This window comes from Phodopus roborovskii, unplaced genomic scaffold (genome assembly GCF_943737965.1).
Source record: "Phodopus roborovskii unplaced genomic scaffold, PHOROB, whole genome shotgun sequence".
NCBI lineage: Eukaryota > Metazoa > Chordata > Mammalia > Rodentia > Cricetidae > Phodopus > Phodopus roborovskii.
In genome coordinates this window covers 12,160,144-12,180,783 of record NW_026125281.1, presented here as the reverse complement: position 1 = coordinate 12,180,783, position 20,640 = coordinate 12,160,144, and the positions used below count along the sequence as shown (strand labels likewise).

The following is a 20,640-nucleotide window of genomic DNA, read 5'->3' as shown; positions in this document are numbered from 1 at the left end:
CATACTGTCTTGTCAGAGTTTTGTTTTTTAATTCCACTTACCACCCAGTCCCCCCATATCCTACCCTCACCCTTGCTGTGCCCCTCAAAATAAAATTTAAAAATCAAACCAAAACAAAACAAGCAAAGAAACAAAAACAAAAGGAAGCAAAAATACCTCTGTGCTCCTCCATTTTTCCTGATTCTCCCTTATCTGGTTGTATTGGGAGGAGTGTGTTTCATAGTATAGTGTACGCTTTTGTCCAGTTAGCTTTACTGAGTCATTGGTCTGGTTCAAGGCCTCTGGTTTCTGCTACACCATCATCACTGGACCTTCACTCAAACTCCTCTGGGATACCCTGCGGCCCCGAATCATGGGGATCCTGTGGCTATGGTTCCACAGGACCAGTCCCTTCACAAACTCCAGCAGGTCCTAGGTGGAGTAGATGTGAGGGTGGGCCAATCCAAGGCCTGGCTGTGGAACTGGTGATAGCTGATCCATGTCAGTCAGGATAAATTATGTGAGGGGAAAAAAAAATCAACTCTCAATAAAAGGAAACCGTGAAAAGGAAAGACTCTCTGCCAGCCATTTCCACAGACGTTGCTAACTTTTGCTGGTTCTGCCCAGAAGCAGCAGTATGGAAACGTGGGGTAGGGTGTCTTTTTCTCGTGTTACTGACTCACACAGCAAGCAGGTTGTTTTTCTGGCCTTGAAGCCCGGTTTGGAAGATCACTGGGCGGCATTAGCAATGGAAGGATTCACAAATACTAATTTCAAGATAAATGCAGTGGATGGAGCAATTCAGGCCCGTGCATTCTGAAACACACAGAAATCACCTCACAGCCTGGGGTGATAGGGAGTGTAAGCCTGGAGTTTCTGGAAGACACTTGGAAAATGGAACCGAATCAACTCCTATATAGCAACCATCTTCTTTAGATACTGAGGGAGAGATTCAGAATACTTGTCTTGATTTAAGAATGAAGCAGCTGAAAAGAGAAAAACACTGGGTGATAGGACTGCAGATGGCTCAGGTGCAAACATCTCTTTCGGGTTCAACAGTTTTACAAGTGCCATTAAATATTTGTGAGCCTCAACTTTCTCATCTATGAAATGGAAATTCCCGTTTCCTTGTGAGTGTTGGGAAAGTGAAATAAAATGCACTTAAAAGGGTGTCATGCATTGTTACTGATCTTGTAGTTTTCTAAAAATTATATAATCTGTTCAGACTTTTTTTATTAGAAAACAAATCATTTTAATTTTTAAAAATGCACCTACTAATCTACATTTTGAATTATAATTATTTTTTTCTTTTTCTTTTATTTATTTTATGTAACCAAGTCCATTTAAATGAAAACAAACATTTATAGACAATATTTGGGAATTTGGGCGTCATTCTTTCCAAACTACTTCCTGCTGGTAAGGGGCGCTGTCATGGGGGATTCTAAGAAGATGCAGAAGTCCTGGCTGTAGTCTGTTGAGCAAAGTTTTCTCCCAAGTTTTTACTATAATGGAGATCATTTATGATCATAAAATTGTTATTTGTCCATCTTTTGCTCCACTGAGGGAGTTTGTAGAATTTTGTGTATTTCTCTCAGTGGTAATCTACTGACAGTAGAGAACAATAAACGATGTAATGGATGTGGTATACTCCTGATGATGCTGATGGTGAGCGGGAACGGAAGTACCTCGCTGGATACACGTTCAGCAGTTCCTGATGCCACAGTCCAGGACAATCAGACAACAACAGAAAGAAGCAGTAGCAACTTTAAGCTCTGAACAGCTTTGCCCAGAGTGACTGAAACGAGAATATCAATAATAATAGAGCACGTACGCCTCCCAACTTCCCCAGCTTCGGTGCTTGGCAGGGTGATGCTGTAGCCTGAGTCTGACCTTCAGTAGCTTTTGCAGGTGACTTGAGACTGGTGAACCTGTTTGGTCAGACCCAGACACAGGTCCCAAGACATCCCAAAGCTCGCCTTTTAGTGTGAAATGCAGCCACTTGTTCAGAATTGTGCCTGTGGCCTCCTTTATGGAGTCAGTATTCTCTTAAGGTAACCTGATTCTGATATGCTAAGAGATGAGGATTAAAAAGACATCAGGCCACTTTCCCAGCAGACAGGCTCTGCTATCTCCCTTATATGCAAAGCTGCTGTCCAACATACCCTGTTGTAGCCAGTCAACTGTCCCCATTGTTCTGTTTCTGCCTTACAAGGAAATTAACCTGGAACTTGCCCCGCTTTTCTTGCTGTTTCATTTTCCTGCCCTTCTCCTTTTAAAGGGTAACTTCTGCTCATCCTGTAAGACCACTTGTCTTACTACATTCCTATTTTTCTTTCCTCTTAAATTTTATCTGGGGGGGGGGTGTTGCAAGGGCAGAGGGCAGACACTCAGGGATGTGAAATGAATGGGATAGAGATACATGATGTGAAAGACACAAAGAATAAATGAAAAGAAAGTTTGTGAGTGTGTGTGTATACATATATATGCATATATATATATATTCTTTTTCCTTATTTTACATATCGATCCCAGTTCCCTCTCCCTTCCATGCCCTCCAAACCCCCTCCCATCCCACCCCCCTCCACTCAACAGGGAGGGTGATGCCCTCCAGGAGGGTTCATCAAAATCTGTCAAGTCATTTGGAGTAGGGTCTAGGTGGTGTGTCCCCTTCCACCCCCCACCCCTGTCTCTAGGTTAAGGGAGTATCCCTCCAAGGGGAATGTGCTCCCAAAGTCCTTTCATGACCCAGGGATACATCCTGGTTCCACTGTCAGAGGTCTAAAAAAGTTTTTTTTTTTTTTTTAAAGGACTGCTTTCCGTTCTCTTAGTGATATAGTCAGAAACAGATGCACTTTGCTGATCATCACTAGTTTGGTGTGGAACTGGTGAAGGGAACACTTTTGCTTGGAAACTCCAGCCTATATTCCCATCACAAAATGTGAACCTAGTAAACTCTCCACAGCCTTGCCAATGCTGGTTATTTTTTGTCTTTGTAATAACCATCCCAGTGCAGTAGGTGTGCAATAGCATGGCACTGTGGTTTTGGTTTTATTCCTCTATTGCCCAATGGCGCATAGCATCCTTCTGTGTGTTGTTGGTCACTGATATATTTTCATCAGAGCAATGTCTATTCAAATCCATTACTTACTGTTCATCTGCATTGTTTGTCTCTTGCTGATTTCATTTGCTTTTTAAGGGAGATGTTGCTTGCCTGTTGTTTTTGAATGCTCTGGTTATTGACTGATCTTCCAGTCCTCATCCGTTTATGTCCTTATCTTCCAGAGCTGGTGCTACAATCACTGACCGATGGGAAGGGATTCTCAGCTGAGATTAAGTCTGGGAAGTATCTGGATTGGAAGGTTACCATGGATTGTGTCTGTGAGTCCACAGCCACAGCACAGATCTTCACAAGTGGGGGCGTGTGAGAGTGGGAGAAAAGAGATAATAAAATCATTGCTAGAAGGATATGGTCGGTACTGCGGGAAGGAGCCACAGGCGGGGGTCTCTAGAAGCTTTCACAGACAGATACTGGATACTGGTCTATCAACACATGGATTTTAACTCCTTAGAGCCACTGAAGACCAGAACTGCAAGACTGTAAATTTATGTTGTTTGTGAGAAGTTGCTGTGTATCTGGATATATATATATATATATATATATATATATATATGTGTGTGTGTGTGTGTGTGTGTGTGTGTGTGTGTGTGTGTGTGTGTGTACATATATCAGACTGTATCTGAAATATATATACCTGATATATGCATATATATCAGACTATATCTGAATATAGGAAATGTGTTTAGAAGCCTAATAAGAATTTCAAGACTCTGCCAAGAGGTGGCAGCATTGTCTCCATAGACACCAAAGTGAAGATGTTTGGGATGACTGAGCACCTCACATAGACACATGCCCACCCACATCCTGCACATGCCTCTTCTGCTCATCCTCATAGGAAGCAGCTGCTCAGATGTTCGGGAGGAAGAAAACTTGTTAAGGCTTGTACATTTTCTTGTAAAATCTCCTTACTGCTCAACAGAGGTCAGGAATGGGACACAGTAGAGACAGAGTAAGCTTTGAAAGCAATGAGTATGAACTCAACCACACACCCAAGGGTTTTCACGCATGACTTCCCAAAGAAACTGAGAGATATAACTGGTTTTAAATAATAAATATGTTTTGTGCATCTCGTTGTTTTCAGGGAAGCATAATTTACGTTTTATAAAATGCATCTCTTTTCAATGATGAAGGCAGCAAATGTGTACATGACTTGAGTAATTCAGGCCCCTCACTTATCTTCCTCCACCATGCCCCAGCCGAGGAAACCACTGATTTGATTCGCTGTGATGTCGGCAGACTCTGGATGGCCTGGTCCGCCCCCCCCACTCCCCCACACCCCCTCCACACCCCCACACTCCCTCCACACCCCCCCCCATCCTCCTCTCCTTGCTATCTTGTTGCTCCTTCTCTGCCTCCTCAGTTCTCCAGTGTGTACTTGCTGCCTGCCTACCTTGTTCTTGCCTCGATATTGGCCATTTCACTCTTTATGAGGACCACCAGGTATTTTAAACAGGCACAGCTTCTCGGAGTCAAACAAATACAGTGGAAACAAGTCACACACCTGAAAATAATGTTCTACATTCTACACAAATTGTTGGCCAAAGGAATCTCTGGCTATTTGACAAAGCTATTAGTCACTCTCCACAAACTGATGGTAATACCCTATTGCTAAAGACAACACCTTTATATCTCATTGAACATAGGGAAATTTAGCTGGTGCCTATGTAAAACCTTCACACCTACTGACTAGTCTTCAGGGTATGGGAAGGTATTCTGAATGCTACCAGAGGAGAAAGGTAAACACCAACTTACCTATAAAACTGGCAATCATACACGGGCGGCCTATGTGCATGATACCGTGCTGTGATAGTGGCATAAACATTGTGGGAGGTAATCATTATCTGATTGGAATTAAGACCTACTGCATGACATTGAACCCATGCCTGACATTGCTCAGGTGGCCAGGAACCTACACTAAATAGGTCATAGCCATGGGGAGAACCACATACTATTTTTAAATGACTTCTAATGACATTCTACTATACCCACAGTGCAGTGTCTTTTTCAGACATTGTCAGAGAAGTTTCCTCTGCAGTAGATGGTAGCTAATACAGAGACCCACACTGGAGTATTCAGGGTGAGAGAACATAGGACACTTAATCTTAAATGGGATGTCTTCATGAAGCCCCTCCCCTCAGAGCTCAGTGAACTGCAGTGAATATGACGGATAGCTTTTACTTTGTTACTCCTCTCCAAATCTGTGAAGACTTAATTACTCAGAAGTCAAATGACTTGCTATTCTGGGATTGGTCTGATGGGTCAGGATTTATGAGTTAAGATGAGCTCTTTCTGGCATCTATAGTTTGTCAGAAAAACAAATGGTCTCCATGGCGACTGCTGCATTACTGTGTCTGGGTGGCTTCTGGCCATGGGTAGAGGCAGGTGGTCTCTTGAGCTGCCTGCCAGAAACCTTTGGTGTAGACCAACTCGGGAGAGGAGAACATGGTAGAAATATGGCCTGTTCAGAAGGGCTAGAGGTCATCACTGAAGGCCTCTGGGTTCTACTTAGCCTGCAGTTCACCATCCAGGGCCTCGATGTTATTATGCATAAAGCAATGGAGCTGGGTGGCCTTCAAGGTTTCTTCCCTGTGAGTCCCAGCAAGGTTCTGGGGGCTAACGGAAATGGAAATTGAGAGGTCAGCATTGATGTGGGCAGAAAGGTTTCAGCTGGGCAGTGGGGTGGGGGAGTAAGGATTCTACTTGTGACATCACAATACCCAACACAGACTGGATCTTAGCATCTGAGAAGGAAAAGCAACCGAAGTTCAGTTATTGACAGAGCAGAGGCAGAACACTACTGGAAGGACCCAGAAGGATCAGCCAGCCATGCCTCCAGCGCAGGTACATGACTTGCTAAGCTAAGGGTAGAACTTGCTAGTATCTAGAGGAGAAGGAGATACCCACAGGTTAACATGCCTCCAGGAAGAACAGTGTGGCACAGAGGCCATGGTACCCACCATTTCTAAGGAATGGCAGGAATCCAGTGGGGCTCCCAGCAGACACATGCCTGTCCTCTGTAGACTCACCCAGGAGGCAGTGATGCATTTCCTAAATTCTCAGACCACCCCACCACCACCACCACCACCACTGGTCTCTCCCCAATCACTGGGAAAAGCAGGAGACACGGGGTCTCTGGCCAGTTCCCAGCAACTTTCTAAAGGAATTATCTCGCTTGATGATGCTCTTCTGCACGGGTGCCTTTCTTTTTAATGGCTTCTCCCAGAACGACAGGGATGAGTAAAGATTGTAAACATTTAAGTGAAAGAATCATTTTAGTAGGGATGGTTTTCAAAATGCTACAAAAATCAGTACAAGGTGGAGAAAAGTGTATTATGGGTTAACAATAGAGATTAACTCCAAAGTCCTGTTTTGAAATGCCAAGGCTTCAAGAGCAAAAGGCCACCCCTAGGGACAGAGAAAGAGAAAGGCCTTATGGTTGAGAAGCCAAGGCCTACAGCTCAGCTGGGGCCATCCACAGTTGCCCCCACCCCACCCCCATCTAAGGGTCTTACAGGGAAATAGTAGCTACAGGGCGTGTGAACAATCCTGTTTTCTTTACCTTGCCTTGGGGTTTTGGTTTCTAAAGGATTTGATTTTTCCTGTAGGCCCAGAGAGATTCCAAGTGACAACAAATAGATGTTCTGTTGAGCAGCAGGGTGGAGCTCAGGGGTGGGGCCAGGTCCTGACTCATCTCTACTTGGACTCTCTTGGGTCTTTGGATACAGCAAGCTCACAGGCAGAGAGAGGGCCTCCGACCGCGCAGCCCAGAGCTCCGCTGCAGACCAGTTACCCACAGAGCACACGAGGCACAACAGACAAGAAAGAGACCAAATACACGCAGGGCACAGTTTTGACGCCCTTCAGCCCCCACCAGAGCATGAATAAATATATCACAGTAGTGAGACAGGGTCCTGATGCTCTAAGGTGGTGGCAGTTGCCCACAGCATGTAAAACCCAGAGCGAGGGACCCAGGTCAAAGCGGAATACGCTCGCATGTAACTGTATAGCACACATCCAGCTTCCATCTGGAAAGTTGCTATGATTTTTCACAATTAAAATATGGTCCAATTTCTTAAGACTCTGAAAATTAAATTGTTATTGGCCAGTTTTTTTTTTAGATTTCTTTTTTTTTTTTAAGACACTTAAGAATTAGGCTTAGGCCTCACCTATATTAATAAAGAGAAAACTTAATTTCCATTTCCTAATTCATCGGCATTTACATTCTACTGACAGTGATACTCTGTGAACTTTGGCTTTGGCATGTGGCATGGGATTGTGGAGTTGTGGAGACTAGGGAAACACCCCAGTGCCTCCATCTGAGCAGAGATTGTGTGTTGGCCGGGAAGCAAGGTAGCTGGTCCAGTACACTCTGTCCTTGATTCACGCTGAATTGGTTTCTATTTGAACTAACTCTTGGTGTTTCTAGGTTAGAATATTTTGGCCAGTGGTTATTGGTGAATGCGGTGTTTTACCTCTACACCCCCACCAGGCTGGTAGAGCTGGAGTCAAGGTCATTAAAAAAACCTCAAACCATCCAAAAGGTTGAGATACTAATGAAAACAAACAGGAAAGTTAGCAAGCTGCCTTGTCGTGAAGCTGTCTGCAAAATGGGCAGGGGAATGGCTCAGTCTTAACGTGCTCACTATGCAAACATGGTGGCAGAGTTGGGATCCCCAGTGCTCGTGTGGAAAACTGGCCAGTTGGCACATGCCTGTAACACAGACCTGGGGATATGGAGGCAGAAGGATTGAGGGCATTAACTGGATAACTAGTCTCGCCTAATCGGTGATCTTTAGGTTCCTGAAGAGTTGTCTCCATGATGATGATAATGATAGTGATGGTGTTGATGATTGATTGATAATGATGATTGATGATGATGGGGATGATGATTGATTGATAATGATGATTGATGATGATGGGGATGATGATTGATTGATAATGATGATTGATGATGATGGGGATGATGATTGATTGATAATGATGATTGATGATGATGGTGGTGATGGTGATGATGATGGTGTGGAGAGGAACAGACTCCAATTTGATTTCTTCCCCCACCCCCCCCCACATTCAATCACACACATACGCACTACACACACATATGCACAGGCACATGTAGTATCTATACACGCTAATAAACATTTACACAATTTACAAGCCTTTCACTTTATAACTATTATGATCTTCCTGTGGTCCTGCCTTTTCCAGTGTGAGCAGACCATGATCATTTATGAGGATATATGTGTATCCTGCATGTGTATGGGTAAATACTTTGTGTGGCAGCCAAAGCTATTTCACACATAAGTGCTAAGTGACCTACCCTTATTACCCAATATATTTGCTAAGCGGGGCTTCTGGGACTTTCCCTATGATTGCAGATTTTATTTGGAATTATCCTGTTAAGTGGAGTGCTTCATCAGCCTTGTCCAGGGTTTTTCTACAGCACTGTCTTACGTCTCCAGTCAGTTTGTAGGTTTATGCCTCGGCACTCTGTGGACAGTACTTCAGGTTTCTAACTAAATTCCTTGCAAATACATTAATATCTATTTAAAGCTCTAAATTGTTACGAGTGGTTTTTTTTTTTTTTCCCACCGGTCTGGTCCCTCAGCTGCTCCAGCCCCAAATAACACAAACAGACACTGTATCAGATATAATGTTGTAGGCCTGTTACTAATATTACTTATTGGCTAGCTCTGTCTTAAATATTAACCCATTTCTATTAATCTAAGTATTTCCATGTGGTCTCATCTTACTGGAGAGAGGGCCTGGCATTCTTCTCTCCCGGTCCTACATTTTGAATCTCCTCCTACCTCTTCCCAAATCCTCCTTGTCTCCTAGTCCCGCATATCTTGCCAACAGAACTTTATTCATTAACCAATAAGAGAAACATATTTACAGAATGATATCTCCCATCACTAAATTCTGGAAGAAAATGAAGTGAAACAAATAATCATTTCAGATAATATGCCCTAATTGTCATGGTTGCCAGCTTGCTCTATCATTGGAAGTAGGAGGTGAATACTTTTGTTGCTATTGGTAAATGCACATGGTGCTTTATGTTAATTATAGAATCATATTGGTTTAACGGAAACATCTGACTCCTAAAAGACTCTCACGTATATCCCTGGCTTTCCAAGCAGACTTGTCTGTGGTAAAGAGAGTATGCACGCTCCTTCAGGGAAAACCAGTCCATTGGGACGTAGGCTTTGGGCAGAGCTGTGGTCTGTTTGTTTGCTTCCGTGTCGATTTCAAAAGCTGTGTAGTATATTGAGAAATTTGCATATACTGTGGCTGGAGGAAGCTGATTATGGGAAACAGGAGGAGAGGGAGTTTAGATTCAGCTTCTGCAATGTGGTTGTGAAGTCCCTGCTCTCCTATAAACTGCTGTGCAGGTATGCCTAGTAGACTTTTGGAATGTTCCCCCTAAAATTACTCCAAAACTTGTAGTTTGACAATGCTACTTAAAAGCCTCAGGAGGGGACAGACACCTCTCCAAAGAGGATAGAAGGCGAGTCTTGTTGCCATCACCTGGGTGCCTTGGCATCTGGCCACACGTAGATCCCTGATACACGGAGGGCACACCCCTTCTGCCCAACCCAGGCCCCATCATGCCTGCCCCTCTGAGGATTGTGCAATGTGGCCTTTGTAACCGGAGACCGGTGAGGTCTGGAAAGGAATGTGACCCATGACCCAGAGTCAATGGGTGTGGGTGCCACTAGGGACACAAGGATCTCTCCTGCTGTTTACCCGGTGTCTCCTGGGAATCTTGGGAGGGGAAAGGTAAGCTGAAAACCAAGCCCTCAGCAGAGCCATGAGGCCAGAGCTGCAGAGCCTGGCCCTTGTTCCTTCTACCTCAGGGAGGATGGCTCTCAGGCACACCTGACCCACTGGTTACCCGCCTTGAACCCCCTCTTCCTACTCTCAGCTTCCCAGCTGTTACAAGTTGTGTGTTGAAGGCTGGCCAGGGCTTGTAAGACAAACCCTGTCTGCCCCTCTGTCTCTATCTTGACAGGTGTATTCTGGCCACCACAGGGGGGCTGTATCGCCTCTTCTGCCTGGAGAAAGGCGCTACAAGATGAGTCATGAATCCCCTTCCTTTAAATTTCCCAAATGTCACGATGGCCGTGCCACTGGAGCTCTAACCAAAAGGAAGTCATCTACCCCAAGTCTTTCATTGGTGCTGGTTAGCACGGCTGGGTATCATTTACTGTAAACAAGTGTTGCATTTTATGAGCCAGTATTCACAAACTAAAGGCAAGCTCAGAAGAAAATGAACGTTTAATTGGTTGACTGACTGTTTATTAGAGCAGAGAGTTGACCTCAGGTCTCAAACATACCAGGCAAGATCACTGAGCTACACCTCACACCCAGCATTCTCCTCCTTTGCGAGATGCTTACAATGAAAAGCCATCATTTAAAAGAGGCTCCTTCTTACCCAGGGTTGTGTTCCTTCCCGCATTAGGAACTGGTACGGTTTCACTCTCCTAACCAATAAGCCGTCTCCCATCAAATCACTATCACACCCTCTCAAGGTCACTATTTCCACCCTAAAGAATTCATTGTCGATTTCAATCCAATTCACAATTTTTGAAAAAAAATGTATGTGCCTGGGACTGTACTGAGCGCAGGGGTGACAGGAAAGGGAAATGCTGTTTACGCTGGACTTTTTCCAAGCTCAAAGATTTAGTTGGTGTGATATGTAGACCTGCAAAGAGTTCGAAGGCGAAGAAGGAACTCCAAACTATGTGAAAATATGTCTCTGGGGCGCAGCACAGAAGAGGCCCGCGAAGTGTTCTGGAGTGTTTAGGGAGCATGGAGCCCTGGGAGGAGTCTTGAGGAAGATAAACAATACGACTGACTGGCCCAGGCTTGGGGAATAAAAACATTTTCTCATGAAAAATTTGACCCTGGCAGGACGGGTCTCCTTCCCACTTTCTCCCTTTGCTTTAACAACCCCACAAGCACAGGAGACAGTTTGCATCCTTTACTGGGACACAGAAAGCAGGAGCTCTAGAAACATGCAGACACCGAAAGGGTCCAAGTAGGTGTCTGTGTGCAAGCTGAGTGCAAGCTCGGCCAGGTCTGAACTAAATCGTACACGCTGACGTGGGAACAAATACCCCAACGTCAGCGTACTCCACATCCAACTCATTGTCTTCTGTCAACCTGCTCCCCTGGAGTTCCCCATCTCAACCAGTGACCATACTGGATGCCCAGTTGCTCTAGTGGGTATCTGGAATATTCTTGGACACCTAGTCTATCTGTCTCTCTGCCTTCATCCATCGTGCTCCGCATCCTCAATTGATCATTTCCACCAATGTCTACCTACTGCTGCCTGGTCAAGTTCTTACCATCTTTTCCTAACATCTCCCTCCCTGTACTTCTCTGTAATGCACTGGACGCTCCTTTCTGAAACAGGGAGATTGTCACTCCTTGGTTTAAAAATAGACGTTTGCAAAGTAAGGGCTCCATTTGCTTGACTTTCAAAGCTGGTTATCCTTCCAGCTTTGTTCAGCCACCTATTCCCTCATTTCTTCTCCTCATCCCCCATAAGCCAGATGAATCCTGCTACCTCCAACTTCCTGTCGACCCATCACTTCCTCACCTCCGAGGTCTTCAATTTCTTTAGCTTTTCTGGAGCTATATCCTCTGCCCTACTTTCTTCTCTCTGCTTTTACCGCCGTTTAGTCATGACAGTCTTATAGACACGCTGTGAAGTTTGAGCCAGGGAGTTTGGGAGACACGGGACCCAGGGAGGAGTGTGTGAAGATGGGATGGCGTGTGCAAAGACCCAGCAGAAAGAACTCTGTGTTTAAGGGACAGAGGAGTCTGAGTGGACAGGAAGGACTTGGCAAGAGGCCGGTGTGGAGAGGAGGCAGGAGTCAAGCCCAAGGGCCAGGTGAGCTAAGAGACCACATCATCTGCTTACGTTATGAACAGGATGGTGAGAATGTGGTGTTTGCATTTTAAGAACAGTGAGGGCTTAAGAAAGAAGGGAACGGAGAGTTAAAGACTGACAGGACAAACCTAAGAGAAAGTACCTGGTCTAGGGCAGCATCTGCGGGAAGGTAGTGGGACCGTGCGTGGACTTAGAACATGGTCAGGACAAATGATCAGGCCTGGCTGAATGATCAAGCATGGGCCAAATGAAGAGAGAACAACACGTGGAAAAAAAATAGTAAAAATAGTCAGGCATAGTATCACTTCCTCTAATGCTTACAATGGACACTGGCTTTTATGTTATAGAAACAGAAAATAACAAGCAATTTTTTGGCTTAGGCAAACCTATATATCTGTGGGGGGGATTTTTTTTTTTTTGAGACATGGTCTTGCTGCATAGCAAATGTTGTTCTTTAAATCATAGCTGTCATCCTGTCTCAGCTTTCCAATTACTGGAATTAGAGGCCTGCACCACCACACTGTGCTATAAAACTGCAGTTTTTAAAGAACACACTGGAAGTGTCATGGAGCTAGACTGGAGATCATGGCTGTTGAGATGGGATGCTCACTGCTGACAATGCTCAGTGTTTAAACCAGCGGACCTGCAGCTACGGAGTCCGGGCACAGACATTTAAATGAAGAGAAAAAGACTGTGATATTGTTGAAAAGTCTGTATGAACATTTTTAAAGCACTATTATTCTAATGAAAAGCAATTCTCCCTCCCACCCCAAGCCCCAATACACCTCTATGGAACATACACACACACACACACACACACACACACACACACTTAAGTCCTTAAATCTTGACTCTTCCTACTACATCTCCCAGAATCATCCTTGTCTCCTTGTCCCTCTTATCTTCTTTTCCTATTGGCCAACAGGGCTTTATTCATTAACCAATAAGAGAAACAAATACAGAATGACATCTCCCATCAATTTCAAAATGGAATAGAGGTGGTATGTATTAAGATATTGATGTCATGAGGCTGAAGAGTTGGTTCATTGGTTATGAGCATGTTGGTTCACAACCACCCTTAACTCCTAATTCCAGTTCCTCTTCAGAACTCCATGGACACAGGCACGCACATGGTGCACATGTATGCATGCAGTCAAAACATACACATACACATAAAATATGTCAGGGACATGCTAACATGGATCAGGGAAAGCTTTCAGGGTCTCAGGCCTAGACAAACAGCTACAGGCAATTGGGGAATGTTACGAGTAGGAGAACTATTCTTCTCCAGGGAAGAGCCCCAATTGGCTAATACAGGGGGTCAGCCTGAAATATGCAAACAGGTAACTTTGTATGGACTGAGCAGGTTACACTGATACGTACAGAGGTGTGTGTGTGTGTGTGTGTGTGTGTGTGTGTAATAGAAGCCATGAATTTGATAGAGCAAGGGAAGGTTAAATGGAGGGCTTGGAGGAAAGAAAACAGAGGGGGAAATTCTAAAGTCGTAATTTCAAAAAGATATTGACAGCAGTCAAAAGAGACTATTTTGTGAGCAACAAAGTGGCAAACCCTGCAATGAAGGCAGCAGGCCATCTGTACTAAGTTGTGCTGTGGGCTCGGCACACCAGTACTGAGAGACTTGCATCTTTGTCTTAGGACGGGGTGATCCCTCCCACAGCAGCTGCTGTACCATGCTCTTTACTGTCCTGAGTGTGTTTGCAGCAAACTTGTGCTCTGTGGTTCTTGGTTCTTTGTTCATTTGGTTGGTTGGTTGGTTGGTTTTTCAAAACAGGGTTTCTCTGTGTAGCCCTGGCTGTCCTGGAACTCACTCTGTAGACCAGGCTGGCCTCGAACTCACAGAGATCCACCTGCTTTTGCCTCCCGAGTGCTGGGATTAAAGGCATCACCACCACCGCTTGTGCTCTGCGGTTCTTGAAGCAAGCTCCGTTCTATGGGGTGTGTGTCCATCTCTGAAGCATTTCTTTCCCTAGGCTGGGTTTTGGTACTCAGTGAGCGAGACCGTCAAACCTTGCAGTTGTTCTGTGCCCAGCTTGAGAATGCTGTCATTTCTCGCCTTTTCAGGACTCACGGAGCCTGGCACCTTCGGATCTAGACAAACTCCAAAAATTCCTGTATGGATCCAGTTACATCAAGGGCTTAATTATGAACTAAACACTGTCACAGCCTACCCATCCCATCCTAGACTTTGTGAGGCATTATTAAACGCCACAGAAATGGGGCTTTTCTTCCCTTTCTGAGATAACGATTTCAACAATGCCGATGAAGATCAGCCCTTCACTCTCTTACACACAGCAGCAAGAGGCAGCCAGAATAATTTTTCACTCTCTCACAAACCAGGTTTGCATTTCAGCGATTTCACCTCAGCATCAGTAATATTACCCTTAAAATTCAGAGAGCTATACAAAGGCGATTTGCTCTCATCTTGGGGAGGGTAAGTTTTTGTTCTGTCCAGGCCTACAACTGAAGATGAGGGCATCTGCTTTTTTGGGTCTACTGATTGAAATATTACCCTGAATCTCAAACACGTTCCATGAAAAGAGTGATGTTGTGCCCACGTATCTGGGTGCCCTGTAGCCCAGGCAAGTGGGCTCCTAGAGTTAGCAGTCACACCCAGAGAACAATGAATTGCAACAATGGCCCCAAGTGGAAAGTAATCCAGTCTCCATCTGATGGATACTGTCTACTGTACCATGTGTTTGAATATTTTAGAAATGAGGAAACATAGTTGAACAAGTGTATCTTGCATACAGTTTCCCCTTGTAGCCTTCCCTGGGTGCTCATGGAGTTTCTTTTATGATGATGGTATAATTAGTCCTCACAGTGCTGGTGAGTTGATTTTCACAACAGCAAACATCCCCATTGTACGGATGGAAACACTGAGGCTGAAGAGAGTGAGGTTTTTACCCAAGTCCAGTTAGGAGCCGTATCTCCCAGGCCAGGGCTTCTGGTGTAGCCTGTAGGTATCAGCTTTGATGATGTGTGGGACCCTCCCAGACCCACCCAATGTGGGGCCACATCGAGGACAGCATGTTTGGGAATACCCGTGTTGGAGGTCAGTATCGTGTACAACCAAATAGGTGTACGACAAAGAAAGACAGATTAGAAGAAAGATGTGGACAGAGGAGCACACATTTTACTGACAGAAGCAGAGCTCCCTGGTCTTCGTGCTTCAACGAAAGGCCCAGAAAAGAGCTGAGACTCCTATCTGCCTGGAATTCTGATGGATGACCATTAGGCTCCCCTATTCCCAGCAGAAGTGGCTTTAGCTTCTATCATATGTTTACAGGAAATGAGCTAATCTTTAAGTGCACTTGCTCAGTGAGTAATCTGTGGCGCTGTCACAGCCTACCCCCGTGTGTCGTGATTCTGTGACACACACGATGCTGCCACCGGAGCTTGGTGTGACTTTCCAGATGGGACTGGTTCCAAAGGTGACCCAGGCTGTTGAGAATGGGCAGTCAGGTCTCAGGCAAGGCCTCTGAAAATGGCAGAGCAATCGGCACACATGGAAACTCCATTCTTCGTAGCAACAGTTTTCAAACGAAAGGGAGAGAAGACTTGCTTTCCAGGCTGTTCCGCTCTTTTCTTCTAGACTGCATGTGCTTTGCCAACAGTGGCAGCCAAGGTCTCCCTGGAGCCTGTGGACAGAGAATCCATTTCCCACACAACTGGGATTCTCGGGAGGTGTATTCCTACCCAGGTTGTGTTAACAGCTTTGATTCCCTGGGAAGGTGCTCTGGGCCTTGTGTCCTGCCTTGTGTTTGTCCCAGTTACAACATTGGACAGACATAGCCACAGAAAATACAATTGTTGACAATAGAATACAGCATTTTCTTTCACTGTAAGAGGCAGTGTCTTCTGATAGAACCGAGGTAGGGATGGTCAGGAGAGTGATGCAGAGTGGCGAGCGCCTCCTTTGGATCAACGGAAAAGTGTGAGCTCTTCCTAGGATTAGAGGAAGGTTTGTGTGGTTCACATCATGCTCCACTGGCTCATACAGGCAAGTGTTGGTTGGGGTGAAGGGTTAGGGTTGTTGACAAAGGCATAGCTACACTTGATCTGAGAGTTTTAGCTCAACAGGAAAGTGATACAGGATGTCCTTCTATATGCTGCGAATATGTGTTGCTCTTATTGGTTAAAGAATAAAGCTGTTTTAACCAATGGCTCAGGCAGAATATAGCTAGGTGGGAAATCCAGAGTTATGGAGGGGAAGAAGGCAGAGTTGGGAGCCGCCATGTAGCTGGCAAAGGATTAACGTATCAGAGCATTACCAATAAGCTACAGCCTCGTGGCAATACATAGATGAATAGAAATGGGTTAATCTACCAGAGAGAGCTAGTCAGTAATATGTCTGAGCCATTGGTCAAACAATTGTATTAGCCTCTGAGTGATTATTTTATAGGGATCTGGTGAGCAGGAGAGAAAATGGTCCAGTAGGACCAGGCGAGGCAGAGAGAAACTTCCAACTAGAGGAAAGTGGTTGACAATAAAAGGCCCGCAGTTGGCAGACTTGCGATCAGAAGCGTCAGTGAGTTGTACATGCAACATCAGGTTTACAAAGGAGTTGGCTGGCAAGACAGGCGGGGCATGCGTGGTGTGAGGCTGGAGATAAAGAGACCAGAGTCGACAAGGGAAAGTAAAGAGGGTGAAGGTGATGACCGGGAGGGCACGTGGGCAGGAAGGCCCCCAGCCTGGCGAATGGGGTGGAGAGAGAGAGCTGTGTAGCAAGGTTACCTGGCAAGATGCAAGACCAGACCCGAGGCTGGCTGCACCAGGGTGGGAGTCTGTAGGTCGCAGCGTCACCAAGGGCCTGCAAAGTGTCCGGAAGAGGTAGGGGGGAAGGGTAGGGATGCCCAGACAGCATAGGGGCCTGGATACACACTCAGATTTCAATTTTTATGTGAATTACATATAAACTGGTCAGTACACACACAGTTATTCTAGGTGCAGGAGAGAAGCTAAGGATGTAGAAAACGGGTGAGAGTGAGGAGTAGTTTGAAGCTGGAAACTGCTGCTTGCAGTTGCTCTTCTTGAACACTAGAGGGCAACACAGTCACACCGAATGTGGTCAACTTTGTATTAGGACTGAACTGAGTGTTATTGCTTGAGTTTTAAAGAAAGTTTCAAAGAAGGCCGGATGAGAGATGTTCATGTACTGGGGCTTCAGGAGCCTGGGGCAGAGATGAGGCTAGATAAATATTGGCAGGCAGCCATGGCTGGGGGATCAAGAACTGCAGCCTCAGGCTGCTTGCAATTCAGGGGGTTCTGACCATTGCTTTGAAATTTCTCTCTCACAACTGGAATGAGATGGCCCCGCCTACAAGTCAGCTGCCATTCCTCCCAGGAGCAGGGTGAAATCATTGCTGCAAAGATCCTCTGAGGACATTAGGGATTCATGGAGGCCCTGATGTCTTAGTGCAGTGGGCTAAGCACTAAGTACTAAGACAGACAGAGACTACTCAGCCTCGCAAGCTAGGGATCATGTATACCAAAGAAGGGACACACTTTTATCACTTAAAGTTCTCTTGTCCAGCTCAGCTTCTTTAAATTGAACACGAATAGAAATGCAATTTGGTAGCTGAACATTGCTATCCCTTTTCCAGCTTTTAGCCTTTCGTGATCGATGTCCTGGGGGGGGGGGTGATCATGTGACCACAACTAGCCAGATCTCTTTCTTAAACGGACATGAAGTACTAAAATGTCTGCGGCTGTGAAAGCATTTAGGAAATTACCAAGTGTGGCGTATGTATGTGCGGTTCACCTTCAGCATTTCCTTCTCTTTGCATGCTACATCTGTTACCTAGGAAACTCTCTAAGCTCAGGTCAGACCTTTTACACCACCACCACGAATACCACATCTCGGTTTCTGTGCACATTTCCCTTTGTAGGCTGCTTGACCACATTCACACGACAATTTGCAGAACAATGTAACTGAAACCCTATTAAAAGAGACTTTTGTTTTGTTTGGTTTGGTTTCTTTGTTGTTATTGTTCTTTTTGTTTGTTTGTTTGTTTGTTGTTGGTTTTGGTTTTTTATTTTTGTTTTTGTTTTTAGTTGACTAACGTGAGTCACTTAAGCTAGCCTGAACAGGCTCTGAAGTCACCGGTCAAACACTCTGTCAAAGAGGGGCACCTGTTGGGCTCAAACCTTCTTGGTTTATTATAGCAAAGGTGTTTAAACGTCACACGTGTGAAATACATATTGTGTTCCTAGCAGGTGACTTCAATATTTTCTCAGCAACGCAGTTCCCAGATTAGAGATGCACTTAAATAAATGGATATTGTCCTTGACACTAGACTATAAAATGGTCGTCGGTAGCGTCGTCACTTCTAACCTTCAGTTCATTCTGTCACGCACCTTACTCACAGATTGGTGAGAAAGGACACAGCAAGCCCCAACCCTCCAAGTACAGGCTTTTGAAGAAAAGCTCTGCAGCCAGTTAGAACTTTGCCTCAGAACCAGACAACCTGTTTTCAAAGCCAAGGTCCACTATCTGAGTTCAATGAGAGACCGTCAAGATTCACAGGCCAGAGGCAAAGTTTTAACCACCGGATGTAAAATTACTAGAAAGGAATGGAAAATTACTAGAAAGGAAACTTCAGGGATGGGAAGGAGTTTGGCGAAGTTGACCTTAGTGTTCTTATTGAAAGTAGTTCAGGGTACCAAGTGTGAGGAATGGGGAATTTGATAAGATACTGAGAGCTCAGACATCCAGGTGGGAGAGTCTCCTTTAAGCTTTTAGGGGCTGGCAAGATGGCTCAGTGGGTACAGGGACTTGCTGCCAAGCCCCACGGCTGGAGTCTGATCCCTGAACCCCCACATGGTGGAAAGGGAGAACCTGCTCCCAAAAGTGATCACCTCATTTTTGCTGTGGCACACGACTGCCCACCCACACAAAGTAAACACATAAGTGAAATAAAGAAAAGAATAAACTGAGTTCTTATGACTCATCCTAAAACCGTGTGGTGCAGGCCAGACAGAGAGGCACACTAGGCTGGAGTTCCAGAGAGAAAACCAGAATTCAAAGTCTTTGTCACTATCATCCCAAACTCTGTGACCATTTAACAACACCGAATTTTTTTTTCCTCTTTTAAAATTTAAATTAGAAACAAGCTTGTTTTACATGTCAACCCCAGTTCCCTCTCTCTACCCTCCTGCCCTGCCCCCCACCAATGCCCATCCCATCCTCTTTCTGCTCCCCAGGGAGGGTGAGGCCTGCCATGGGGGGACCTTAAAAGTCTGTTATGTCATTTGGAACAGGGCCCAGGCTGAGAGAGCATCCCTCTATGTGGAATGGGCTCCCAAAGTTCATACATCCACTAGGGATAAATACTGATCCACTACCAGAGGCCCCATAGACTGCCCAGGCCTCTAACTGACACCCACACGTTCAGGGAGTCTGGGTCAGTCCTATGCTGGTTTCCCAGCTATCAGTCTGCGGTCCACGAGCCCTTGTTCAGGTCAGCTAGCAACACTGAATTTTAGGAATAAGAAAGTATTATTTTTTTTAACCACTTTATTTGTTTCTAGGGCTTCAGTGAGCTAGTCTTGTTAGTGTCAGCTGCTCCCATCTCCAGCACTGGTGTGATCACGGTCATCATGGCGGCCATCTTTGAATCACCGCACCACTGGGCAAAGTGCCTCACACGACGTAACAGGAAGTCATTCAGCCTAGTGATGAATTACAGATGTGGAATGAAACCTGTCAGGATTGCACATTCAAACTCTTAAAGCACTTCTGTGTCCCAGGTTCTGATTTAGGAAGGGAGACAATAAGCCCCCACCCAATCCCTCCCTTTCTGTCTCTCCTTCTACTCCTCCCCCCATCTTTTCTTAAGACAGGATCTCTCTACTTAGCTCTGGAACCCTGGAACTTACTATTTAGACCAGGCTAATTTTGACCTCACAAGAGATCTGTTATGAGCAGTTTTCCCACCAACCTGGTCCCACAGCCACATCAGTCCCAAATAACACACAGAGACGCTGTAGTCGATATAAAGCTGTTAACCTGTTACTAGTGTTTCTTATTGACTAGCTCTGTCTTAAATACTAACCCATTTCTATTAATCGAAGTGTTCCCACATGGTCTCATCTTACCGGAGAGAGAGTCCGGATCTCTTCCCTACATCTTGAATCTCCTCTACTACCTCTCCCATAATCCTCCTTGTCTCCTAGTCCCACCTATCTTGCTTTCCTATTGGCCAACAGTTAACCAGAAAGAGAAACATATTTACAGGATGACATGTCCCATCAGAGATCTACCTACCTCCGTTTCCTGAGTGCTAGGATTAAAGGCATATACCACTACATCCAACACTAATACTTTTGGAAATTTGTTCTATAAAATATATTCTGGTCACAGTTTGCTCTCTCTCAACTCCTCCCAGACCCTCCCCACCTCCTCACTCACCAACAGCATGCTTCTCTCTCTTCAGAAAGCAAACAATAACAACAACAAAAATCTAAAATAAAAAAGACATAAGAAACACATACACACTCACATACACACACACACTCACACACACATACACACACACTCTCTCTCAGAAACACACACACACACACACACACATCTTCTTAATCAGTCCAAACTAATCCCAGAAAGCAATGGGCTATAAAAGTC

General features: G+C 45.2%; 1 protein-coding gene across 1 annotated transcript in view; it reads left to right on the top strand.

The window, feature by feature from the left end:
* The first annotated feature begins 5,814 nt into the window (after positions 1–5,814).
* The window catches only part of Dnajc5b (DnaJ heat shock protein family (Hsp40) member C5 beta), a 56,949-nt gene continuing 42,123 nt past the window's right edge, over positions 5,815–20,640 (top strand). Inside the window, exon 1 of the mRNA XM_051197225.1 lies at positions 5,815–5,938. The gene's annotated coding sequence lies outside the window, so the exon portion shown is untranslated. The remainder of the gene's footprint in view (positions 5,939–20,640) is intronic.